Below are 13,312 nucleotides of genomic sequence, written 5' to 3'. Positions count from 1 at the left end.
AATCCCCACACAAAGAAGGAACTTCAGGGAGTAGGGAATTGTGCGCCCCCAAAAGGAGGTGTCTTGGTTTGGGTTACTATTGCTGTGATAAAACGGCATGACCAAAGCAAGATGGGGAGGAGGAGTTTAATTTGGCTTACTCTTCCACATCTCTGTTCATCAGCAAAGGGAGTCAGGACAAAGATTCAAACAGGGTAAAAACCTGGTGTTGTGGTATATTAGTTTAAGATGTGTTATTCTCTTTTATGCTGTGGAATATTTGCTTAATGAGGCAAAGATGTGCTGCATTTGTTTAACTCTGTAAAACTGTGTTACTTTTCCTGCCTGAAACACCTGATTGGTCGAATAAAGAGCTGAATGGCCAATAGCCAGGCAGGAGAGAGAAATAGGTGGGGCTGGCAGACAGAGAGAATAAATAGGAGAAATCTGGGGAAGAGGGGGAGGTCTGAGAAGAGGAGAAGGAGAGGAGGATGCCAGGGGCCAGCAATCCAGTCACACAGCCAGCCATGGAGTAAGAAGGAAAGAAAGGTATACAGAATAAAGAAAGGTAAAAAGCCCAGAGGCAAAATGTAGTTAAAGAGAAATCAGATAATTTAAGTTAGAAAAGCTGGCTAGAAACAAGCCAAACTAAGGCCGGGCATTCCTAAGTAAGAATAAGTCTCCATGTATTTATTTGGGAGCTGGGGGGTGGGTCCCCCAAAGAGTAAAAAGACTAACTACAAACTGGAGGCAGCAACTGATGCAGAGATCGTGGAGGGTTGCTACTTACAGGCTTGCTCCTCCTGGCTCACTAGGCCTGCTTTCTGACAGAACCCAGGACCACCAGCCCAGGGATGGCCCCACCCACAGTGGACTAGGCCCTCCCCCATCAATCACTAATTAAGAAAATGTTCTACAGCTGGATCTTCTGGAGGCATATTCTCAGTTGAGGGTCCCTCCTCTCAGAAGACTTTGGCTTTTGTCAAGTTAACATAAAACAATCCAGCATCGTAGGTGATTCTACACGGGCTTGGTGGCAGTCTGCAGAAAAGACTCCACATACCACAGCGAGAGTGGACTGGACTACTGAGAAGCAGGGGGAGGAGCTCCTGAAGGCAGGGGATCATGGAGGGGACAGTCAGGATTCAGAGGACTCTGAGAAGGAAGGAAGTCCTTTGTGATCTTCCGTCCTTAGAGAGTGGAGCTGAGAGTCATAGCCTTCTGACTCCTTGTGAGGTCTACCACTGGGCCCTTAGGTCACACTGCTGGGATTGTCATTAAATGCAAGCCCTTTGTTCCTCCAATAAAAGAAAAATAAAATCTTGTGAACCAGTGGAGAAGAGGGACAGTAAGGGGTAGGGATGGAGTCACTGGCTGGGGACTGTGTTCCCTAGACTCTCGAGGAAGAATACATTGATGAATACACCCACAAGAAGGACTCTTTCCTTCCACAGGGACTCCACAGGGCTCTGTGTGCCTGCATGTCCACACACACGCATGCATGTTCTTGTGTTCTCTCTCTCACGTGTAACCTCAGTCCAGGTCTGCTGGGTCAGGCAGCTAGAAAACTGGTCTTTGGAGGGTGTGAGTTTTCCTGCTTGAGCAAGTCCTGGCTAGTGTCCCAACAAGCAGAACTGTCAGCCTAGGTCACAGGAGAAGTGGAGGGGTGGGGTAAGAAAAGCAAAACACACAGAGCCTAGAGACCTGCCTGGCAGCCACTCCCAGGCTAACAGTCATCAGGGCTCTCCCAGAAAGTGTGACCTGTGCCTGAGGAATGCAGCTGCTCTTCCCTCTCTTCCACCTCTAAGGCACCCAAGGGATGTCCTCTCTGCCTTCTTCCTCATTCCCAAACCTGTGGCAATGTTCCCTCCCATGTGGCACCAGATGTGGTCCCCCGAGAGCTCATCCGCTCCTTGTGAGTGTCTAGCCACCATAAACCAAGAATGTGCTTCCTCTCTCCCGGCGGACCTGTGCTCAGTTCCCAGCACACACACGGTGGTTCACAAGCATCACAAACTCCCGTTCCATGAGACCCAACACCCTCTTCTGACCTCTGTGGCCACCAAGCATGTTCATAATGCACACATGTACATGCAGGCCAAACCCTCATACATGTAAAGTAAATAAATCTAAGAGAAAACTAAGAAAAGCTGCAATTGTCTTACTGACAATGTGATGGAACCGACAGTTGTACAGCTTGTATCGATAAGGTCTGCAGAGGGGATGAGAGGAAGGGGAAACCACCCACAGATTTTCCACCAAGTGTGTTCTCTGGTGAGGGACTACACCCGTTAATTTCCACAACAACGGCGCCTCTTACTCTAGGTCCTGGCTATCCAGAGGGGTTTGTTTCATTTTGTTCATTTTGTCTGTCAGCCTTGGTCTCTCAGTTTTATGTGCTCTCCTACAAGGCGGCATTGCTTCCCTGCCAGCTACTCTCCCCTCTTCTGCCTCGGGACAGCCTGACCACTGTATCATCCACCATGGAGAGGACTCTTGGAGTAGACAGGAGGTGTAGACTTCTCAGACTGCCCACGTTCTCAGCCTGGCCTTCCTCACCTCTCTGCTTCCTTTCCACAAGGTCATCTCTCACAACACTCTCTCCTGGGGACAGTGATAGAGGTTATGAGGCCTCATTTGATGGGATCCCTGAGCCCCACCGTGCTCTCAGGAATGGCAGGTGGAGCTCCAGGCCAGGCCTGTTCCTCACTTCTCCAGACCCTTTTCTAGCTACACACACATCTTCTTTGTTCCCAGCACTGGGTCTTCTCAGCTCTACTGCTAGCCAGAATTCAGTGTCCCAGCCAGGACTGTGCCCAGTACAGAGAGGCGCCCGAGCAAGGTATACAGAAGGCCTGTGTCTTAATTAGGGTTTCAACTGCTGGGAGGAGACACACTATGACCATGGCAACACTTACAAAGGAAAACATTTAGATGGGTGGCTTACAGTTTCAGAGGTTTAGTCCATTATCATCATGGTGGGACATGGTGGCATGCAGGCAGACGTGGTGGAGAAAATGCTGGGAGTTCTACATCTTATCCACAGGTGACTGGAAGTTAACTGTCTCTACACTAAGCATTGTACCCCCACAGCGACACACTTCCTCCAACAACTGTGGCTTTACCTACTCCAACAATGCCACACCTCCTAATAGACTCTCTCCTATGAGCTTATGGGGCCAATTGCATGTAAAATACTATAACCTGTGAGGCCCCGCCTCCACCTCCAATGCAGACTGTCACCGATACCGCGTCTTGGTGCCTTCTTTACAGCCATCCTCCTTGCTGTTTACAGATGGGACCCACTTAGCAAGCCCAGGGGAGCCCAGGCCTTCACGTCAGGGACTGAGCAGAGTTCAGTGAGAGGAGAGGCATTCCCAAAGTGACCAGCATCTTGTTCATACAGACCAATCCTCACCAAGCAGGAGTCAAGGCACCTTGGGTATTAAACCAGGACTAGGACTGGGTCATGGTGCACTGGCCTGATTTTTCCTGTACCAGAGAGACAGGAAAAGCTCTATGAGCCACAGGCAGGACAGAAGGACACAGAGGCTACGTCAAGGGTCTCTCACTGGCTTTATCTGGGACAATTTGATGAAAATTATGATAATAGTGAATTATATTCTTCTTAAGAACTATAATTGATATACCTACTGATATAAATAAACGAATGAATTATATTTGGAATGTTTGATATAAACCAAGGTGTTTATACAATCTGAAAGTATTTTCTCATACACAAATATATATACAAATATATATATATATTATATACATATAAATTTACAACAGGAGAGTGGCAAATACTATCTTAAATTATCAAATCAAATATCCCCAGTAAGAGGGTAAGTCGAAATTTCTGCCACCAAATGAAGCCATATGAATGCCCGGAACATATCATTGCTACAGTGTGATGTCCCAAGCGAGCTGGGCTCTATATGGCTGTGAGAGGAGAGGCAAACTTCTGTAAAAGTGTCTTCACTTCAGAAGTGTCCAAGTTGCCACAATTAAGGAAAAGCTGGAAGAAGGCATAGTGGAGGAAATTAAAGAGGCCACTACATGCAGTGTGCAGCCTTGCACAGGAACAGACAGAACTCCAGTGTGGGGTAAGAGCTGGGGGTAGAATGAGCCTGTCTTCATTTACATTTCAAAAGTTGTCTGTGGCTCTGTGGAAGCCTACCCCTGCTCACAGTGACGTACACAGAGGTGTTCACGTGTTGAGCTACAGCTGTGTTCTCATTTGTTTCTGGGTATAATAGCGCTCCTGCATCTATTCTGCAAATAGGAAGTGATGTTTGTTTTTAAGAAGTTCTTGGGGCTGGGTATTTAGCTCAGTGGAGAGTTCTCCTAGCATACCAAAGTCCATACCTTATGGTCATGAGATGGCCATCTCAGCTTCGGTCGTCACATCTCCTTTCACGGGGGCAAGAGAGGAGAAAGCGGCTGTGCTAGCAGCGCCTTGGGTTTAAAAGCAAAGTCTTTGCGACAAGCCTCGCCTTAGCTCTCTGCTAAGGGTCACTGTCTGTAACTAGTCCCGGTGGCTACTAGCTGCAAGACTGGGAAGGGCGTGTTTAGCTTCCCATCCTCTCCACTGAGGTTACCCAAGGGATTGCAAACATCTGCAGAGCTTGACAGGGTACCTGTCACAGATTATACAGCGCGGATGCGGTCAGAGGAGAGCCGCTGGGGGACCTTCCGGTCTCAGAGGTGGGAAGATATTGCCGATGCTCGGACTGAGCTAGAAAAAAGGAAGGCTTTCACAAGTCACCTTGTAGAAGCGGGTGGGGAACTCCTCATCTGGTAGAGGCTAGATTGCCCCATAGCAGGATCACCAGCCACGCAGGATAAAGACCTAGCTCTCCCCTCAACGCTAAGACCTTTCTGTAACCCAGTTAGGACCCAAGTCAGTGAAGCAGCAGCTGGTTTTACTCTGCCACTCCATCCCATACCCCAGGCTTCATTTTCAACAGCATTTTGATTCAAGAGAGCGTTTCTCATGAGGAAGTCAAGCGCTTCTTATCCCCTTCGCTGCCTCCTCTGGAGGCTCTCCTTTCCTGCTCAAGGCTTGAGGGGCCCATCAGCTACTTCTCCTGGGTCGGCATAGCCATGGGCAGAGCAGTTCCTCTTGGCGAAGGAACACAGAAAGAACTGGGTGCTGGGCAGAGGCCAGAGCAGAAGGGTGCTGCTGTGACCCAGAGTGCCAGCTGTCTCAAGATAAAAATTGAACGCTGGGACTCGCTCAGAGCATACCTTTGACGTCGCCGACGATAGCTGGGTATTAACGGCGGGAGGGGAGGTAGGGAAGGTGCTCTGTAGGTCTTTAACTGCTGGGCCCATGAAAGTTAGGTTGATGTAGATCTAATCGCTATCATGTGGCTAGATCCATAGATGGAGAGTGTTGCACTGTGGGAAACATCAGTCTCCTGAGATCATCAGCATTTTCTCCTTTTTGAGCCATTATTAGCACGTGTTTGGATGTCTCCGAGCATCTGAATTGGCTGAGGTTTTCTTACTACCATCCTCAAAGGCTTCAAAAGCTCATCCTTACAGCTACACCCCTGTTCCTGCAACCCAGCCCTGCTCCCAGGGACCCAGGAAATGTAAACCACCTTTGGGGAAGAGTGTGTTTTTCACCAGGCAAATGAGCGTGCAGTGCCTCCAGAGGATCAAGGGAAGCCACTGTTGCTAAAGAAAAGAGAAATAAGGGACGGCATTGTGCGCAGGGGCTCCGTGTAGTGCTTACGTGTTAACACATTTGGTTCTAAAAAATAAAACAGCATGGAATAAATTATCATTGCCCTTCATAAGAGGAGAAGGAAACTTCTGGGATGTAGCCAGTTTCTCAAACTCCACACTCAGGTGGCCCCACCCCCAGGTGGCTCAGCTGAAGCCAACAGTTAATGGTTTTACCCTGAAATGGTAGGGAGTGCGTGCGTGTGTGTGTGTGTGTGCGCGCGCGTGCGTGCGTGCGTGTGTGTGTGTGTGTGTGTGTGTGTGTGTGTGTGACAGCTGAGCCTGGAAAATGATCATTTGTGAAGGGTGCCAGGTTTTAGCCTCTGGTGGGGGGCGTTTGTGTTCACTTTGAAAAAGTACTGCTTGGCTGGGGACATCACCCCTAGCGTGGGCTTCATGGTACTGTGTCTGCCTTGAAGAAGCAGGTAGGGTGACTTCATGATATACTCTGGGACAAGGCTATAGGAATCTACTTCCCGAGTCGAGAGAGCAAGGTTGGCACAGAGAGCTACCAAAGCCCCTCTTTGGTGTGCAGGCTTTATAAAAGTAGGACCTTTATCTAAATTGTTTAAACTTAAAATGAATCGCAGATTTCATGAGTGCATGGATGAATATTTAGAATCAGGGGGAGAACAGAGGCCATGTGTGTATGGTTCCATCAGTGTCCTCAGATATCGCTGCACGGATCTAAAGGTAACCCATGCCATGGCTCCACCCACACTCTGCAGCCTCCCATGTGCCATAGCCCATTCAGATCTGAACAGGACAATGCTTCCCTCTGAGTTCCCTGCTGGCTGTTTCTCTCACAGGACGGTGTTCCTCACAGACTACACCACACCGTTTGCCGCTGCCTGTCACCCACTCGAAGGCTGGTCTGCACTTCGCTGAACGGGAGTTGTCATTTGTTTTCTCGTGGGAATTTTATAGCAAAAACATAGAAAACGGGTTTTTAACGTGTTTTACTGTTTTTATTTTGTGTATGGACATTTTGCCTACATATATGACTGTGTACCATGTGTATGTCTGATGCCTGCAGGGGCTAGAAAGGGACACTGGCTGCCATGGAACTGGAGTTACAGATAATTGTGAACCCTCATGTGTGTGTTCTGGGAGTCAAAACTGGGTCCTCTTAAAGAGCAGCCAGTGCTCTCAATCACTAAACCATCTCTCCAGCCCTGAAAACACCTTTAAAATATATTTTTCAGTTTTATGCATATGAGTGTTTTGCCTACATGAACATATGTGTGCCACATGTGTCCTGGTGCCCATAGAGGCCAGGAGAGGGCATTGGAACCCTGGAACTGGAATTTCAGGTGGCTGTGAGCTGTCATGTGGGTGCTAAGACCTGAACCTTGGTCCTCTTACAAGAGCAGCAAGTGCTCTTAACCATTGAGCCATATCTCTAGCCTCCTGTCACCCCCCCACCCCCCCACACACACACCAAAGTCTTGATTTTTGCCTTTTCTTTTGATTTTTGTCTGATCTGTAACCCCAGTGTTCCCAGAACATGATCAGGTTTGGTGGTGGTGGGTTTTGTTTGCAGGGCTGTTGTTTCTTCTTTTGAGATGTGTAGCCCAAGCTGGCTTCCACTCACTGTGTAACTGAGGATAGCCTTGAACTTCTGATCCTGTCTCTGCTTCCCCAGTGCTGGGATTGCAGGCAGTGCCACCATGCAGCGAGAATGTGCTACTATTCAATGTGTCCTGTACCCTTGCCTTCTAGATATTCCCACCAGCAGGAACTCTAGAGGAAAGCCAACAGAAAGACCCAGGGAAAAAAATGGGTCCTACTCTTGGAACAGAACCTCTCATCCCAAAAGGCCTGAAAGCAGCCTAAGAGAGCACAATGTTAGCATTGACCTCTAAAACCTCCAAAGGGATGTGCAAAGTCGCTCCCGGAAACAATATGACAACCTAGACGATGAAAATGTGAGGGGATTTCCTAGAGTGTCCTGTTGCCAGGAAACACAGGGTATACAGTGGTTCTCAACCTTCTTAACACTGTGACCCTCTAATATACTTCCTCGTGTGGTGACCCTCACCCTAAAATTAATTTGTTGCTACTTCATAACTATAATATTGCTACTGTTGTGAATTGTAATGTAAATATCTGATATGCGATCCCCAAAGGGGTCACGACCCACAGACTGAGAGCCACTGGGTTATCCATTTGCCATTGGTGCTGAGCACCCAGTCAATGCTGGGCCATGGATACCCAACGCTTTGACTTTGTACTTTGTCGAACATGAGGGAGAATCTCTCTCAATAACATTGTTCATCTTTCCTGTGACGATGATCTCCAGGGATCCTTAGAAGTAACACTGTGCCAGGCAATGAGAGCAGCCTGCTGACTGAGCCTTCCTTCAGGAAGCAGAGCCTCTCCACAGTCCCGGGAGTCACTCCAAGAGTCAAGAAAGATGGATGTCCCAAAGCTGACAGCAGGTCTACCTGCCCTCCCCTCCCCTGTCTCTCCCCTCCTCTCCCCTCTTCTCCCTCCCTCCCTCCCTCCCTCCAACTACACACTTCTGGGACCAGGCACCAGAAGGAAGTCTTTGAAGGTCCTCCCAGCACAATGGCACCTTGGGGACACTAGAGACAACAGGCAGGGGTGCCCGGAAAGGTGAGCGAAATCACAGCAGCAGTTATAGAATGGTTTGTGCGCCCATGGTGATGTCTCTTTAGGGGCTCACAGAAAGGCGTGGAAGCCAAACTAGAGAAGACAGGGAGGATGGGAGAGGGGCTGGAGCACAGCAAATCACCTCCCCCACAGAAATGTGTGACTTTGTACTCATTTTTTTTACTCAGGGTGGGGCTCCTACAGATTCAGTTAAGTGCCTTTGAAAGCCCCTTTTTCTTTTGGCTCCAGATATATTTATACAAGAATTGAGACCAATCGATGTTTCAAACCCAATGAAGCGGTACATAGAGACTAAGGTCAACAATGACTTCCTCTCTGCATCTTTTGAAAATTCTTAGAGATAAAATCTGCAAGGAAACGCACGCACGTACAGTCTGGAATGTTTGGAGAGCAGTTACACAGCAGGTAGGGACTGTCCCCAGCAGGTTATCTCCATCCAAGTCTCCCCCTTCCTCGCCCCCACCCCAACCCAAGCAGCCACATTCTGGCTTCCTGAACCGCTGCTACAGACTTGATATAAATGAAGTCTTTGGCACTGGGCTTCCGGAACGGATTGAACATTTGAGATCCACCCGAGGCACTCTGATAATCAGTAGCTCATTTTCTTGATGAGTTTATTCTTTTTATAATCCACCCCATGGATGAATATGGCTTATCTGACTTCCCATAGGTGGGCTTTGGGCTGTTTCCAGTTTCTCTCATTTTAAACTGATGCTAAGGTATTCTGGAGCCATGGTTGCTGACGGTAGGAACCCTTTGCCCGGTTCCACTTCTATTTATTTTATTTATTCTATTTATTATCTTCAGATGTCTATGGAATGGAATTCAATGCTATAATGGCATTCCGACAGCTGGGATCTCTTTGCTGGAAAGAGATGACTGGCGTTTCAAGGGGTGAGATCTTGTTTGGTGTGGCATCCCTGGTAGGAGGAGCAGCTAAAGTAAGGCAGAATCCAGGGAACAAAGCTGCCTGCTGGCTGGCTGCCAAACCCACCTTTCCAGATTTGCCACTTCAGCAGGCTCCGGTGAGTAACTGCTCCAGGAACAATGGCCTTCTGTAGTATGACCATCAGAATATGAACTGGGCTTGCTCTCACGAACCTGCCATGTGCACCACGGACGAATCAACTGGAGGTTGAGTGGGAACCTCAGCGGGAGATTAGGTCAGACAAACACAAAAGACCCAAACAAAACCAGCTAGAGTGGCTCCCACTCACCTGGGAAAGTGGGAAGTAAGTAGATGACGTAGCTCCCATAGGAAGAAGGTGAGAGGGGACACAGCCGTCCACTGGACCAGCATGGAGAGCATGGGACAATATGAAATATAGCCACTTGGAGTTAGATTTTTCAAAGTGAGTCCTCCAGGCCTTCCCTTTTTTTGACCCCCCGACTTATGGTACCAGTAAGTAGGGCTGCATCCACCAACCCAGCCCTCTGAAGAGACACCATAACTACCTGCAGCACCCCAAAGTCCCACTTTTCATCTTATGACATCATCTAGTTTTAGAGGAAGTTTTGTGTCTTCTATTGTGGACCTCTTGCAAACTCTGAGAGGCATAGATGACTTTGGACTCTGGGCAATCTATCATGATGGGCCCTTTTCCTCACCGAATTATATTCCATCTTCGTATTTCACGAACGCATTGCAGTCCACAGCTAATCCTGTATGGAATGAGGTGGGATATCGCAAATAAATAAGTCATTAAGCTGACCTCAGAGTGAAATTCAAACAACCTACACATCTTCTGTGCTCCCACCCAGCAGGGGCGGTGGAGACAATAGCCTCTTCTTCCTGCAGAAGGGCGGGAAACAACAGTACAGAGCTGCCCCGCGGTGGTATTACCCAGCCTTCCCATGAGGGCTTTGAATATCCATTCATTCATTGACTCAACAGATATGCATTGAGTGCACCCTATCTGTTAGCAGCCGGCGACCTAGGCAAGGGCCCTCTTCTCCGTGATCTGTAGGGGTAGGCAGACTGAAGACAGGCAATCACAAAAGTGAACCACATGATTTCAGATAAAGCAAATAGGCACTTGAGAACGACAGCACATAACTTCAACCTCAGCCCTGCGGACACGAAGGCTGGAAGATCCCAAGTTCAAAGCCAGCCTGGAACCACAGAGTGAGTTCCAAGCCCAGCAGGGTTCCACAGCAAGAATCTGTTTCAGAACAGCAAAAGAAGAGGAGGAAGAGGAGGAAGAAAGGGGGAAGAGACGAAGAAGAAAAGACGAAATAAGCAAAGATGGTTGATGAAACCTCTAGGGGGCATGTCTGGACAAAAGTATGCATAAAGGAAAGGGGATGGCCCAGAAGAGATTTCCAAACTGCTATCAAATGCCTTGTGATAAGAATATGCTTGATTTGTTCTGGACACAGCTAAGAAATCTCCAGAACTTGATTGGAGCATTTAATGGGGGTGTCTAGAGGAAGAGCAAGGAATGAGGAGCCCAATTACATAGGGCAGGGTAGTCCACAGGACTGAGTGTGATGTTGTGGATCTCAAGGGGCACTGGAGAAGCTGTGTAAGCAAGGGAACCGCTGAATATGTTCGCTCGCGGTGTGGGAAGAGCTCCTGGGCCACGTGGGATGGACCAAGAATGTCGAGCAGCAGTGGGCCCGGGGAGTAGCCATCCTGGACTATGACGCTGCTGAAGGAGAGCCAGGGCAGCCCAATTTCACTAGGAAATTAACTGATTAAACTAGTATTATAAAGGGAAAATCTGCCTTAGGAGCAATGAAATACAATCATCGGGAAATAGAACCCCAAACAAAGCCTTGACCACAAACCAGCATGGAAGACATGAAGGACAACTCCAATGGCTTGTTCTGAGCAGCTGGATGAACAATGGTACCCAGGAAGGGAGGGGCAGCTCCGGGCCAGGCAAGAGGCACAGCAGGAGTGAGGTGCTTATTCCCTATGTGCCATGTTCCAGACAGCTCGGCTTACTAGGCTTGGGTCTGGGATGCTGGGGACTGGGTTTATACATTGGAGCTGTACTCAGCACTGGGATGGTGGTTGCCAAGAAACAGGATGTAATCTTTCTTCTCTCTTCTGGTACCCCAGCATTCGGTTGACTTTTCCAGGGGAGGTAAAAACAAACAGCTATTCACCCCAGATCGGGCGGCATCAACAGAGCAAGGAAACAGTCCCACCCAAGTTTGGCTTGGTGGACAAATGAATTAACTGGGGTTGCTTCCAGGAGCACAATGGGGGGGTCCCTATAAGAACACAATGAGGGGTTCCTACAGGAGCAGGGGTGAGGGGTTCCTACAGGAGCATGGGTGAGGGGTTCCTGCAGAAGCATGGGTGAGGGGTTCCTGCAGGAGCAGGGGTGAGGGGTTCCTGCAGGAGCAGGGGTGAGGGGTTCCTGCAGGAGCAGGGGTGAGGGGTTCCTGCAGGAGCAGAGGTGAGGGGTTCCTGCAGGAGCAGAGGTGAGGGGTTCCTGCAGGAGCAGGGGTGAGGGGTTCCTACAGGAGCAGAGGTGAGGGGTTCCTGCAGGAGCAGGGGTGAGGGGTTCCTACAGGAGCAGAGGTGAGGGGTTCCTGCAGGAGCAGAGGTGAGGGGTTCCTGCAGGAGCAGGGGTGAGGGGTTCCTGCAGGAGCAGGGGTGAGGGGTTCCTACAGGAGCAGAGGTGAGGGGTTCCTGCAGGAGCAGAGGTGAGGGGTTCCTGCAGGAGCAGGGGTGAGGGGTTCCTGCAGGAGCAGAGGTGAGGGGTTCCTGCAGGAGCAGAGGTGAGGGGTTCCTGCAGGAGCAGGGGTGAGGGGTTCCTGCAGGAGCAGGGGTGAGGGGTTCCTACAGGAGCAGAGGTGAGGGGTTCCTGCAGAAGCATGGGTGAGGGGTTCCAGCAGGATCAGGGGTGAGAGGTTCCTACAGGAGCAGGGGTGAGGGGTTCCTGCAGGAGGCTGGGTGTGGGGTTCCTAGTTAAATTTTATTGTCATGTGATACACCCTAGAGTCACCTGGTAAGAGGGAATCTTAGCTGAGTAATTCCCCAGATCAGACTAACCTGTTGCCTTGTCAGTGAGAGACTATTGATTAATGATTGATAATAATGTGGGAGAACCCAGCACATTGGGGGCAGCACTTTGCCTATGCAAATACTGGACTGTACATAGAGCTGGCTGAGCGTGAGCCAGCGAGCAATGCAGTTCCCAGCCTCACCATCACCACATCCTAGCCAGTGCCACCACCATGCCCCTACTACCCGCATCACCCTCACCTCCACTATCACCACCTCTCCACCTTCATGTCACCACCACGGCCATGATTGCTGCCATCACCTCTATTTTCGCCGCCCTTAGCTCTACCAACACTACAGCCATCACAGACAGCATCGCCACTTCCGCAACAACAGCTCTGTGTTACCACCATTACTCTTGCCCGTGGCTACCTCATGTCTCAGTAAAGCATTGATGGTAATTCTATTACTCAGTGTCTACTCAATGCCTATTTTGTGTCAGATATCATTCTTTTTACGGTATGCATGCTTGCTCCTGTAAAACTCAAGGCAGCTCTGAGGGGAAGGAATTAACCCAATCACCCATTTACAGCTGATGAAACCGAGGCATAGAGGAAGGGAATAGCCAGCTTAAGGTTAACCCCTTTGTAAGTGACAGAACCAGGGTGCAAGCCCAGATGTTCTGGCCCCTGTTGAAATAGGTGCGGTGGGGCTGCGTCCCCAGCACCCCGCCCGCACGGCTAGCTTTACCCGAAATAATTACACGGAAACTGTATTCTTTTAAACACCGCTTGGCCCATTTCTATCTAGGCTAGCTCTCGCACCTGGACTAACCCATTTCTAATAATCTGCTGTAGCCCACGAGCTGGCTTACCAGGAATGATCTTAACCTGCATCTGCCTGGAGTGGGCAAATCATGGCGACTCCTGACTCAGCTTCTTTCTCCCAGAATTCTGTTCTGTTTACTCCTCCCACCTATGTTTTAACCTATGAGGACCAAGC

This window comes from Microtus pennsylvanicus, chromosome 12 (genome assembly GCF_037038515.1).
Source record: "Microtus pennsylvanicus isolate mMicPen1 chromosome 12, mMicPen1.hap1, whole genome shotgun sequence".
In the NCBI taxonomy this organism is placed as follows: Eukaryota; Metazoa; Chordata; class Mammalia; order Rodentia; family Cricetidae; genus Microtus; species Microtus pennsylvanicus.
The sequence above is the reverse complement of the archived record's forward strand: the minus strand, read 5'-3'. Positions refer to the sequence as shown.